Source organism: Temnothorax curvispinosus, unplaced genomic scaffold, assembly GCF_003070985.1.
Source record: "Temnothorax curvispinosus isolate PA1 unplaced genomic scaffold, ASM307098v1 QBEX01006513.1, whole genome shotgun sequence".
NCBI lineage: Eukaryota > Metazoa > Arthropoda > Insecta > Hymenoptera > Formicidae > Temnothorax > Temnothorax curvispinosus.
In genome coordinates, this window is record NW_020216293.1 from 1 (window position 1) to 6375 (window position 6375).

Genomic DNA, 6375 nt, shown 5'->3' on the forward strand with positions numbered 1-6375 from the left:
GAAGAAAATTCATGTACATTTAAGATATATGGAGAGGTAATAATAAAAATTATTATTGTTTCAAGAATATTGAACATTTCACAATTTAATGTTTATATTAAATACATATTTTATATTAATTTATGAAACAGAGTATATATGATAGTTACATGTCTATAAGTGTGTTCTGTTTCACGCATGATGCGCATAATACATCATTTATCCATGTTTAATATTCGGTAAACAATTAGCTATTATTATTAATATAAAAAAGTGTACAAATTAGAAATTTGCATATTGCTTTTTCATCATTTTAAAATGTATAAATTAGAAATTTATACATTGCATCATCATTTTATTTCGCTCACTTATAAAGCTCTTCTATTGAAGAAGCTTATATTTTATTTGATACATAATTATTAATATTTATTAATTTGACTTCTTCATAAAGGAAGCTTTATGAGTAAAATAAAATGATGAAGCAATGTGCAAATTTCTAATTTGTACACTTAAAATTGTGAGAAAACAGTAAATTTATAATTTGCAAACTTTTTTATTATATTGGCAATTTTTTCTAATTTTATTATATTCTTCAGTCTTTTTATCTCTATTTCATATATACTGCTTATTGCATATTCATTATTTTCTTAGCTCCTCACGATTCGGAATGTTTGATTTGCGTGAGTCCCCTTGCCTCTCACGATTCGGAGATGAATGTGCCCAAGCCTTTAATCTTGGCCGTGTCGAGCTCGTCAGAGTATTAAGAATCGGTGCCACATGACAGAAGAAGAAATCAATTGTAATGCCATATGAAGAAAATATTGCGTCAAAATGAAAACCGCTTTGATGGTAACTGAAAAACCTTCTTTGGCAGCATCCCTGGCTAATATATTGAGTAATGGACGATGTAATATCAAAAAACGTATGTTGATAACACTTGAATTGTTTCCTTCTTCAGCTTCCTCTTTCTTTCTTCCTCATTTCTATAATAATAAATTTTTTCTACGAATATCTTTAGGACTGAATGGCTTTTGTTCCGTCCACGAATGGGTAGGTCAATTTAGATCCGAGACTGTAAATTTTAAAATGACCTCTGTATGTGAACACGTTATGACATTAGACTTTATTGGAAAATACAACAACTGAGACAAAGTAGATCTGGTAAGATTAGATATATTGCAGTTTTGTTTTTTATCGTGTACAGAATAACTAAATTTTTTTAATTTTTTATTAAGTATTTAAAGCAATTGAGAGTTTTTAGCATTAAGTATTTCCATTTTCTCATAATATGCTTAAAAAATATTGCAGGAGACTTGTGAGTTATGCGAAGCAATTGATACTATTAAGGTTCATTGGTCATATGAAGTTTGCACACGTCAAGCTTGACATCCTAAAGATCACAAGACCACATATTGCGGACAAGATGATGCCTAATCAGGATACAGCCACGAAAAAGAATGATATGCGCATGGCAGAGAAATTAGCGCTATTCACAGGCCTTGTAAGCATATTTAGTAACAACGAAGATTCTTTGAATTGAGCTCTGTCTTAAAATCGCATCAATTGAAGTGAATCCACTGCTGAGTGCTGAAATTATACGATTTTATCCGTCACAACAAATAGACAAAGAGGAATGCTTTTTCCAGTCGATGGTCTCAAATGTTGCTGACGTATCTATTTCGTTGCAAATGCATCATTATGAAATGATGATTGGTAGTAAATGAGAGATATGTTGTGAATTAAAAAGATGTCTATCTTTGTATGATTACAAACTATTTGCATCTAATTTTTTAGTGACAATGTCCGAATAATTTGCGTTAGTATTTCTGTGTAAAAAAAATATGACGATTATATTACAGTATATCTGACGATTTTAACATAATTATAGAGGTAGGGTGTCTAAATTGTTATCGTTCCATCCAAATGTAGCTTTTATACTATTCGGATAGTATCGATATTTTATGCTGCTTAGAAACAAGTAAAAAGTATTTTAAGACACTTATTGTATCGTTTCCAAAATATAAAAACTTGTGTTTAGATTACAGATATACGTTTTGGGTACTGGCGTATCTATTTCGTTGCAAATGTATCATTATGAAATGATGATTGGTAGTAAATGAGAAATATGTGAATTAAAAATATGTATGTACATTACCTAACCCTTCATCTGATTTTTTAATTTTAGTAGTGTCAATGCCCGAATAATTTTGCGTTAGTATTCCTGTGTAAAAAAATATGACGATTATACGATTATATTACAGTATATCTGAAAAATGTTAGAAAATGAAACAATTGTTTAAAGGTGTCCTGTATATCATAGCATCTATTTGCTTCGCCTGTTAATGACGCGTAAGATAGTATAATCATTAAAGTTATATTTCTTAAATGTGTATATTTCATACTTAATTTTATTTCATAAATACTATCACATTTATTCCTATGAATCGTTCTCATTTATTACGCTGTTATGAGGTAGGATATGTAAATTATTACCGTTCCATCCAAATGTAGCTTTTATAGTATTATTTATTGTATCGATACCTTAAACTGTTTATATAAAAGTAAAAAGTATTTTAAGACGAGAAAAAAGTATAGAGATAGAAAAAGTAGAAAGAAGGAGAGAGAAGGAACAATATAGAGAAAAGTATAATATATTATAAAAATATTTATTATATTGCAAATATATTTAAATTTATATATTAGTTAATTTCTTTATATATACCGCTCATTAATTTCAATATACAACAGATTCGTTGATTTCTCTGTAATGGATGAACATCATGATACGTGTTTTGCACAGAAATGAATGCACTTGCTGTTATAAACATTTCACTTGCATGCATCGCATTTTTATATAAATAATATATAAAAATGCAATACATGCAAGTGTTTATAACAGCAAATGTATTCATTTCTGTACAAAACATACGTATCATGTTCATCCTTTACAGAGAAATTAACAAATATAAGGGTATATTGAAGTTAATGAGCGGTAGTGTATATAAAAAAGTTAACTAATATATTATATATTAGTTAAGAGATGGAGAGATGGGAGAAAGGAAGGGCAGGGAGAAGTGAAAGAGGAAAGAAAGTGGGAGATAGGAAAAAGAGATAAAGCAATGGAAGCGAAGGTAAGAGAGCTAGAAAGGTGGAGAGAGTTAGAAGAGAGAGACAGAAGGAGAAACAATGTAGTAGTGAAAGGGGTGGAGGTAGAGGAGGGAAGGCGAAAGAAAGCGGTAGAGAAGCTATGGCTAGAGATGGGGAAGGAAGGAGGAATAAAGGAGGTAAAAGAGATAGGAAGAAAAACGGGAAAAGAGAAGATGGTTTTAGTTAGGTTAAAAGATAGAGTAAGAAAAAGAGAAGCAATGCAGAAGAAGAATGTGTTGAAAGGGAGGATGGAAAGAATAAAGAATGACATGACCTTGTAGGAAAGCATCAAAGAAAAATGCAATGGAGCCTGGAGAGGATAGTTGAGAAAAAGAGAAGGAATAGAAGAAGAAATTGGGTAAAGTACGGAAAAATTTGGATAGATGGGAAGAGGTGGAGTTAAGATAAAGAAAAAAGTCCTGATAGATGGAAGGGGAAATGAGAGAGAAGAATAAAAAAAAGGAGATGGGAGAAAGAGAAACAGAGGAGAAGGGAAAGAGTAGAAGAGAAGGAGACGGTAAAATGAAATAGAAAGGTAGTGAGGAGGGACGAGAAACGATGGGAGGGGTGGGCGGAGAGAAGAGGGAAGAGAGGTAAAGAAGGGAGGAAGAGAGTGTGGTGAGGCTGAGAAGAAGGGAGAAAGGAGTCAGAGAGAGTAGAGTGTAGAAAGTAAAAAGGAGTAAAAGAGAGGAAGAAGAGGGGGGAGGGGAAAAAAAAGGAATGCAAGAGAGAGGAGGAAGGGAAGGAACAGAAAGGAAGCCCAAAGATAGGCTTTTGGGATGTAGCGGGAGTGAAGGGAAAACGGGAAGGGTTTTAGGAAAGAATAAAAAAGTGGGATGTCGTGGGGTTGGTGGAAACATGGCTGAAATAGGAGGAACGGGAGAAGATAAAAAATAACGTGCCAAAGGAGTTCAACTGAAGGATACAGGGTGTAAAGAAAAAAAGAGTTGGAAGAAGAGGAAGAGCAATAGGTAGAATAATGATGGGAGTCAGAAAGGGGTTAGAAGGGGAAGAAGAATGGATAAAGGAGGAGGGTTTAATGATTAGAGAAGTAAGATGGAAGAAGGAGAAATGGAGATTGGCAACAGTTTACGTAAGCGGCAACTTGAACATGATAATGGGTAAGATAAAATCGGTGAAGGAGGAGAAAGGGAGAAAAAAGAGATGGATAGTGGGGGGCAATTTCAATGCGAGAACAGTGGAGAAAAGAGCGCTGGAGGATGGAGAAAAGGGAGTTGAAAGAAAATCGAAAGATAAAATGATAAATAGGCAGGGGGAAGGGCTGATTAGATGGGTTGAAGAGGAAGGGTGGGGAATTATGAACGGAGCAAAGGAGGGGTGAATTTACAGGAGAAAGGGGGGAAACAATGATCAATTACGCGAAAGGAGATAGGAAGGCTTGGGAAAGAATGACAAGATTGGAGGTGGGGTAGATTCGGATCACCAATCAGTAGCAGTACGGGTGGACAAAGGGGGGTTGGTGAGAGGAGAGTGACAATAGCGGAGGTAGAGAGGTGGGTGGAAAAAACGGACTGGTCGGAAGAAACGAGAGAGGAGTTTAGAAAAAAAACGGTGGAGGTAGAAAGGTTGGGGGGAAGGGGCAATAGATAAAGAGGTCGAAAAGTTGATAAAGAGAATTAGGATGGAAGTAAGGATGAAAAGAGTAAAAAGAGAAGCAGAAAAAAATGGAGTATGGTGGGATGGGGACTGTAGGAAGAAGAGGGAGGAGATAGAAAAGTTATTAAGAAACTGGAAAAGAGGAAAAAACACAAAGGAGATTATAAAAGAGGAAAGAAAAAGTATAAAGAAATGTGTGAGAGGAAAAAAGAAGAAAAAAAGAGAAATCTGCTGGAAGAGGTAAGAGAGGCGAGGACAGAGAAGCAGGTGTGGAAGTAATAATCAAGGAAAGGAGAAAAAGGGTAGAAATTAATAAGAAGATAACAATAGAGGAGTGAGATAAAGACTTTAGGGAGATGTTAGAAGGAACGGAATACAAGCAAAGGCTAGGAGAAGGAGAGGAGGGAGAGCAGGGTCGGAAGGGGAAGTAGAGAAAGGAGAGGGGATAGGATGGGAAGAGGTAGAGAGAGTGCTGAAAGGGCTGAAGAAAAGTAAAGCGGCGGGAGAGGACGTGATAGAAAATAAATGTATATCCATAAATGTATATCCATAAATTATTATTTTAATTATCATTTCCTTACTTGCCGACATTGTGATATTTTAAGTGTATTAATTATATAATGAGCTACAAATTTATTAAAATTTGAAAATTTCAAAGGAATTGGAGAGAGTGCTGTTATACTACGTATTTAACTTTCAGAATACTCTGTATTTATGTTTTCTATTACTATTAATTAATATTATTGTTAAAATTAAAAGGATCAAAACTATTATTATTAGTTGTACCTATAATACACATAGTACATATATTATGTAAGAGAAAGGGGAAAAAGGTGATGAATTGTTAATTTCTCTAAACTAATAACAGATAACGAGTCGATGCTGAACATTAAATGCGTTAGATAATAATGAATAATTTATTTGCAGTTTGATTTCAATCTGTTTACAAAAACATATAACAGGGTAACTCCGGTATATACGCCGCAGCTAAGGGAAACTTAATTTATCGAATACTATTTACTATGCTTAAGGCAAATGAATTATAATAATAATAACTTTATACTGTCTACTATTAGAAACATAAAATATTGATTCTTTGTATTTAATAAAAAAAACTTAGAAACACTTGCATTTTTGCCATATATCAGAATAAGGGTGGGTTATATGACATTCATGGGTAAAATGTAAGCCTTATAAATAATTACAAACAATGTTTATAAATAAGGCAATAAAATATCATAATAAGTTATAAAATGTGTGTAAGAAGTTTATTAAAATGTAAGAATGATAAACAAATTATAAAACAAAAAAATGTTTAAAAGAAAATAAAAAACGATAAGTGCAATAAAGATTATTGTTATATTATTTAAAAAAAGAAGGAAAACACATAGGAGATTTCGAGTTTTACAAAGTATCCGTACTATGGCCCAAATCCCGCATGCTAACTTGCCGTATATCCTAAACACAGGAGGGATATACAAGATATTAAGTTAAACAAAAAATACAAGAGCTGTGCACTTGTATTTTGCTGTATTCCATCATTTGGAGGAGGGAAGGCGAAAGAAAGCAGTAGAGAAGCTATGGCTAGAGATGGGGAGGAGGGAGGAATAAAGGAGGTAAAAGAGATAGGAA

General features: G+C 33.4%; 1 long non-coding RNA gene across 1 annotated transcript; it reads left to right on the plus strand.

Moving 5' to 3' along the window:
- Window positions 1-752: 752 nt before the first annotated feature.
- Window positions 753-1812, plus strand: LOC112455909. Its single transcript, XR_003040902.1, has 3 exons — window positions 753-901; window positions 998-1140; window positions 1288-1812. It is a non-coding gene; the product is annotated as an uncharacterized LOC112455909 (long non-coding RNA).
- The last annotated feature ends 4563 nt before the right edge of the window (window positions 1813-6375 follow it).